Below are 7,998 nucleotides of genomic sequence, written 5' to 3'. Positions count from 1 at the left end.
GCTTCGGAGATGGAGATCACAAGCACAAGATGATGATGGCCATATCATATCACTTATATTGATTGCATGTGATTTTTATCTTTTATGCATCTTATCTTGCTTTGATTGACGGTAGCATATAAGATGATCTCTCACTAAATTATCAAGAAGTGTTCTCCCTGAGTATGCACCGTTGCGAAAGTTCTTCGTGTTGAGACACCACGTGATGATCGGGTGTGGTAGGCTCTACGTTCAAATACAACGGGTGCAAAACAGTTGCACACGCGGAATACTCAGGTTATACTTGACGAGCCAAGCATATACAGATATGGCCTCGGAACACGGAGACCGAAAGGTCGAGCGTAAATCATATAGTAGATATGATCAACATAGTGATGTTCACCAATGAAACTACTCCATCTCACGTGATGATCGGACATGGTTTAGTTGATTTGGATCACGTAATCACTTAGAGGATTAGAGGGATGTCTATCTAAGTGGGAGTTCTTTAAGTATATGATTAATTGAACCTAAAATTATCATGAACTTAGTACCTAATAGTATCTTGCTTATGTATGTTTGATTGTAGATAGATGGCCCGTGCTGTTGTTCCATTGAATTTTAATGCGTTCCTTGAGAAAGCAAAGTTGAAAGATGATGGTAGCAATTACACGGACTGGGTCCGTAACTTGAGGATTATCCTCATTGCTGCACAGAAGAATTACGTCCTGGAAGCACCGCTGGGTGCCAGGCCTGCTGCTGGGGCAACACTAGATGTTGTGAACGTCTGGCAGAGCAAAGCTGATGACTACTCGATAGTTCAGTGTGCCATGCTTTACGGCTTAGAACCGGGACTTCAACGACGTTTTGAACGTCATGGAGCATACGAGATGTTCCAGGAGTTGAAGTTAATATTTCAAGCAAATGCCCGGATTGAGAGATATGAAGTCTCCAATAAGTTCTATAGCTGCAAGATGGAGGAGAACAGTTCTGTCAATGAGCATATACTCAAAATGTCTGGGTATAATAATCACTTGATTCAAATGGGAGTTAATCTTCCAGATGATTGCGTCATTGACAGAATTCTCCAATCACTTCCACCAAGCTACAAGAGCTTCGTGATGAACTATAATATGCAAGGGATGAATAAAACTATTCCCGAGCTCTTCGCAATGCTGAAAGCTGCGGAGGTAGAAATCAAAAAGGAGCATCAAGTGTTGATGGTCAACAAGACCACTAGTTTCAAGAAAAGGGGCAAAGGGAAGAAGAAGGGGAACTTCAAGAAGAACAGCAAGCAAGTTGCTGCTCAAGAGAAGAAACCCAAGTCTGGACCTAAGCCTGAAACTGAGTGCTTCTACTGCAAGCAGACTGGTCACTGGAAGTGGAACCGCCCCAAGTATTTGGCGGATAAGAAGGATGGCAAGGTGAACAAAGGTATATGTGATATACATGTTATTGATGTGTACCTTACTAATGCTCGCAGTAGCACCTGGGTATTTGATACTGGTTCTGTTGCTAATATTTGCAACTCGAAACAGGGACTACGAATTAAGCGAAGATTGGCTAAGGACGAGGTGACGATGCGCGTGGGAAACGGTTCCAAAGTCGATGTGATCGCGATCGGCACGCTACCTCTACATCTACCTTCGGGATTAATATTAGACCTAAATAATTGTTATTTGGTGCCAACGTTAAGCATGAACATTATATCTGGATCTTGTTTGATGCGAGACGGTTATTCATTTAAATCAGAGAATAATGGTTGTTCTATTTATATGAGTAATATCTTTTATGGTCATGCACCCTTGAAGAGTGGTCTATTCTTATTGAATCTCGATAGTAGTAACACACATATTCATAATGTTGAAGCCAAAAGATGCAGAGTTGATAATGATAGTGCAACCTATTTGTGGCACTGCCGTTTAGGTCATATCGGTGTAAAGCGCATGAAGAAACTCCATACTGATGGACTTTTGGAACCACTTGATTATGAATCACTTGGTACTTGCGAACCGTGCCTCATGGGCAAGATGACTAAAACGCCGTTCTCCAGTACTATGGAGAGAGCAACAGATTTATTGGAAATCATACATACAGATGTATGTGGTCTGATGAATATTGAGGCTCGTGGCAGATATCGTTATTTTCTCACCTTCACAGATGACTTAAGCAGATATGGGTATATCTACTTAATGAAACATAAGTCTAAAACGTTTGAAAAGTTCAAAGAATTTCAGAGTGAAGTTGAAAATCATCGTAACAAGAAAATAAAGTTTCTACGATCTGATCGTGGAGGAGAATATTTGAGTTACGAGTTTGGTGTACATTTGAAACAATGTGGAATAGTTTCGCAACTCACGCCACCCGGAACACCACAGCGTAATGGTGTGTCCGAACGTCGTAATCGTACTTTACTAGATATGGTGCGATCTATGATGTCTCTTACTGATTTTACCGCTATCGTTTTGGGGTTATGCTTTGGAGATGGCCGCATTCACGTTAAATAGGGCACCATCAAAATCCGTTGAGACGACGCCTTATGAACTATGGTTTGGCAAGAAACCAAAGTTGTCGTTTCTGAAAGTTTGGGGCTGCGATGCTTATGTGAAAAAGCTTCAACCTGATAAGCTCGAACCCAAATCGGAGAAATGTGTCTTCATAGGATATCCGGATCCGCCTCCGCCAACCGGGAGCCGCCACGTGGGTGCCCCGGACCACATCGCCGCCGCACTCCCCGCGGGCCCGCGCGGCCCAGGCCGGGCCTCCCCGGCCCGCATTGCCGTCCGACCCGGCCGCATCGCCCGCCTTCTCGCGCCGCCTCTCCCTCGCGCCGGTCGCCGCGCCGCCCCAAGCCATCGCCGCGCCACGCAGCTCGCCGACTGGAGCTGCTCCCCGGCTGAAGCTCCTCGCCGCGCGCACCCGCGGGCCGACGACCCAACTCCGGCGCCCACCTCCGCCGCCCCGCGCCCGTCCTCCTCCGCCGCCCCGCGCCCGTCCTCTCCTCCGGCAAGCTCCGGCCGCCCTCTGCTTCGGACTCCGGCGAAGGCCCCCGGCGAACCTCGGATTGCGTGCCCGATCTAGATCCGGTGAACAGTAAACCCTAATCCGGAGGTTGCATTTTTCTCCAAGTCCCAGAAATTCCGATCCAAGTGCTCATGTTCGTAGCTCCGTAACTTTGCATCCATAACCCTGATTCATGCATATAGCATATCAAAATGTTCATCTCAGAGAGTACATCATTTCATTCCATTGCATCATTTTCATTTGAGCTCATCTTGGTGCCCGAAATACTGTTAGAAGGAGGCTACTTAAGTTAATTGTCAGATCTGCTACTCCATTTAGATTTTTATCATTTTTGCCATGATTAATATGTGCATGATATGCCCGTGAGTTTTACATATGTTTTGTTAAGGGTTTTGTCATCTTTCCAGAGGTGCAACCCATGTATTTTTGTGATGTGTGTGGTGACTAGTGCAAGCTTGCAAAGTGAGGCACTCGGTAATTCTGTTTTCAGGGACTTAGCAATTCCACTAAGTCCTGGACCTGTTTATCTCATGATGCCATATGTTCATGTTGTTTCCTAGTGATCCGTGCCTCTTTTGAGGATGATCAGTAAGGATGTTTTGTTAATATTGTAGTGCTCTATCCATCCATGTCTTTGTTAGCAATTATGGATCACCCTAGCTTGAGTCAATCGAGTTCTACTTTTGCTACTTTGTGAATCTGGGCAGATTGTCAACTTGTTTGCAATTTTGCTGGTGATGTTGTAGTTGATCCGTGCATGCTATGATATTGTTCTTGCCATGTCTAGCTTGCATTTTGTGCCTTCTTGATGGGTGTATGCTTGTCTTGCCATGACTTGCACCGTAGTGAGTGCATCGAGCTCGTAAACATGCCTACTTGAGCTATATTTCAGCTTGCTCCAGTTTTCACTAAGTATGAAAACTGATTATGTTTTTGCTATGTTCACGTGCTTGCAATTATATTTTCTGATCCCTTTTGGCTCAAGGTCACTAAGGGACTTTTGTTAAGCTCTTTGAGTAGCTCCATGCCATGCTTTACTTAGCCATATTTAGATCCTGTAGCATGTAGTTTTGTTGCTCCGAAGAGGGCTACCTGATCTGAAATTCCAGACAAGTGTTAATTTCACTAAGTCTGAGATCTGTTTGTCATATGCATTTTTGCCATGCTTGTTTGAACCTGTTAATGGGTGAATTGCCCGTAGCTCAGTGCTAGACTTTTGTTAAGCATCTTGTGTGCATCCCTGCGATGTATTTTGTTGTCATGTTTGGGTGCTGTAGCATGTTCATCTCATTGCATTTAGATGCCTACTTGCTGTAAATCGCAGACCGGTGCCATTTTTGAATCGCTTGCCATTTCCAAACCGTAACTACGATTCCGGCGTTCTTTATATCGTTTTCAAGTGATTTCATCTCATCTTTCTAGTGGCATACTTGGATTTCCAAGTTGAGGCCAGGTTCAGGCATTTCCTGTCATATCTTGCATTTTGCATCCCGCATCGCATCCCGCATAGCATATCATCTTCGCATTGTGTTGTTTGAGTTTGCACGTGGTTGATTGTGCCCTTGTTGCTTGTTTGTATTGTTTGGGTAGAGCCGGGAGACGAGTTCGCTACCGAGGATCCCATTGAGTTTGCTTTCGAGGATCCAGTCAACTCTGACAACTGTGCAGGCAAGATGATCATACCCTCGAAATCACTACTATATTTGCTATGCTAGTTTGCTCGCTCTTTTGCTATGCCATTGCTACGATGCCTACCACTTGCTTTCAAGCCTCCCAAATTGCCATGTCAAACCTCTAACCCACCATTGTCCTAGCAAACCGTTGATTGGCTATGTTACCGCTTTGCTCAGCCCCTCTTATAGCGTTGCTAGTTGCAGGTGAAGATTGGGGGCCGTTCCTTGTTGGAACCTTTATTTACTTGTTGGGATATCATTATATTGCCATTTTATCTTAATGCATCTATATACTTGGTAAAGGGTGGAAGGCTCGGCCTCTCGCCTAGTGTTTTGTTCCACTCTTGCCGCCCTAGTTTCCGTCATATCGGTGTTATGTTCCCGGATTTTTGCGTTCCTTATGCGGTTGGGTTATAATGGGAACCCCTTGATAGTTCGCCTTGATTAAAGCTTTTCCAGCAATGCCCAACATTGGTCTTACCATTCGCCACATACCCTTTTCTTTCCCTTGGGTTTTGCAGACTCAAGGGTCATCTTTATTTTAACCCCCCCCAGGCCAGTGCTCCTCTGAGTGTTGGCCCAACTGAGCGATGTCCGGGGCTACCAGGGGCAACTCTGGGCTGGCCTACCCGATGTCTGGCTCATCTGAGTGTGCCCTGAGAACGAGATATGTGCAGCTCCTATCAGGATTTGTCGGCACATTCGGGCGGTGTTGCTGGTCTTGTTTTAACCTGTCGAAGTGTCTTGAATTACCAAGATACCGAGTCTGATCGGAACGTCTTGGGAGGAGGTCTATTCCTTCGTTGACCGTGAGAGCTTGTCATGGGCTAAGTTGGGACTCCCCTGCAGGGATTTGAACTTTCGAAAGCCGTGCCCGCGGTTATGGGCAGATGGGAATTTGTTAATGTCCGGTTGTAGATAACTTGAACCTTAACTTAATTAAAATGAATCAACTGAGTGTGTTACCGTGATGGCCTCTTCTCGGCGGAGTCCGGGAAGTGGACACGGTGTTGGAGTAATGTTTGCGCAGGTTGCTCTCTAGTTTCTCGCTCGCGCTTTGCCTCCTCTTCTCGCTCTCTTTTGCGAATAAGTTAGCCACCATATTTTGCTAGTCGCTTGCTGCAGCTCCACATATTTTCACCTTGCCATACCTATAAGCTTAAATAGTCTTGATCGCGAGGGTGCGAGATTGCTGAGTCCCTGTGGCTCACAGAATACTATTACACCAGATGCAGGGCCTGATGATTCCGCTCCAGGAGACGCGTATGAGCTCAAGTGGGAGTTCGACGAAGACTCTCAACGTTACTATGTTTCTTTTCCCGATGATCAGTAGTGGTGCCCAGTTGGGGGTGAACGGGACCGTGTCGCATGTTGGGTTATCTTTTATTTTGGTGCCGTAGTCGGGCCATGAGTGTTTGGATGATGTAATGTTATTTATGTACTTGATTGACGTGGCGAGTGTAAGCCAACTATGTTCTCTCCCCTTTATTATTTATATTACATGGGATGTTGTGAAGATTGCCTAACTTGCGACATATGCCTTCAATGCGATTATGTCTCTAAGTCGTGCCTCGACACGTGGGAGCTATAGTCGCATCGAGGGTGTTACAACCCTGGCTGCCCTTCTCTTTCTCCACTAAGGCCCATATGGCCCATTACTTCTCCCGGGTGGGTTCCGGTAACCCTCCGGTACTCCGGTTTTCTCCGAAATCACCCGGAACACTTCCGGTGTCCGAATATAGCCGTCCAATATATCAATCTTTATGTCTCGACCATTTCAAGACTCCCCGTTATGTCCGTGATCACATCCGGGACTCCGAACTAACTTCGGTACATCAAAACTCATAAACTCATAATATAACTGTCATCGAAACCTTAAGCGTGCGGACCCTACGGGTTCGAGAACAATGTAGACATGACCAAGACATGTCTCTGGTCAATAACCAATAGCGGAACCTGGATGCTCATATTGGCTCCTACATATTCTACGAAGATCTTTATCGGTCAGACCGCATAACAACATACGTTGTTCCCTTTGTTCATCGGTATGTTACTTGCCCGAGATTCGATCGTCGGTATCTCAATACCTAGTTCAATCTCGTTACTGGAAAGTCTCTTTACTCGTTTTGTAATACATCATCTCGCAACTAACTCATTAGTTGCAATGCTTGCAAGGCTTAAGTGATGTGCATTACCGAGAGGGCCCAGAGATACCTCTCCGACAATCGGAGTGACAAATCCTAATCTCGAAATACGCCAACCCAACATTTACCTTTGGAGACACCTGTAGAGCTCCTTTATAATCACCCAGTTACATTGTGACGTTTGGTAGCACACAAAGTGTTCCTCCGGCAAACGGGAGTTGCATAATCTCATAGTCATAGGAACATGTATAAGTCATGAAGAAAGCAATAGCAACATACTAAATGATCGAGTGCTAAGCTAATGGAATGGGTCGTGTCAATCACATCATTCTCCTAATAATGTGATCCCGTTAATCAAATGACAACACATGTCTATGGTTAGGAAACATAACCATCTTTGATTAATGAGCTAGTCAAGTAGAGGCATACTAGTGACGTTTGGTTTGTCTATGTATTCACACAAGTATTATGTTTCCGGATAATACAATTCTAGCATGAATAATAAACATTTATCATGATATAAGGAAATAAAATAATAACATTATTATTGCCTCTAGGGCATATTTCCTTCAGATCTATCCTTCATAAAACTAGTAGTCTCGCAGATGCTATATGAGCAGAAAAGCAGATGCTATATCCTTGCTCATAGTTTAACTCGAGAGACAATTTTTACATATGCATCCTTCCATACAAAGGATTTTCCTAGAATTTTCTAATATTGAGCATTCTTATGTTAAGCGAGTAGCGACCATCTTTTTAGCTCATGAGTTCAGATTTATAATAAAAGAGGCCAACGAAAATTTTGCGCATTATAGGGTGGATGTCGGCCGTCCTCACATAGAAGCAATTCTTTTCTATCAAGAAGATATTATGCGTTTACGATCTTTATATCATGTTGCTTTTAATGAAAACCTTAGAAAAAAGGTTCCTACCGATGCTCTTGTTAATAGGATCTCTGAACTTAATGATAATTTTGCCATCCAGAAAAATGGGCTAGGTTTTTCCCTTGAACAAAGGCTCATGAATTTTTTTCCAAAAGAATGCTTATAATGATGAATTGGTTGTGCAATATGAGGGGCCAAAGGAGGAACCAATACCTCCCGAGCTTGATCTTGGGGACTTTTGTCCCATTAAATTTAGCCCTTTTGATTATTTTTGCTTGCCACAAAGGAAGCTTG

Source organism: Triticum urartu, chromosome 6 (assembly GCF_003073215.2).
Source record: "Triticum urartu cultivar G1812 chromosome 6, Tu2.1, whole genome shotgun sequence".
NCBI classification, from domain to species: Eukaryota; Viridiplantae; Streptophyta; class Magnoliopsida; order Poales; family Poaceae; genus Triticum; species Triticum urartu.
This window is presented reverse-complemented; position numbering follows the sequence as displayed.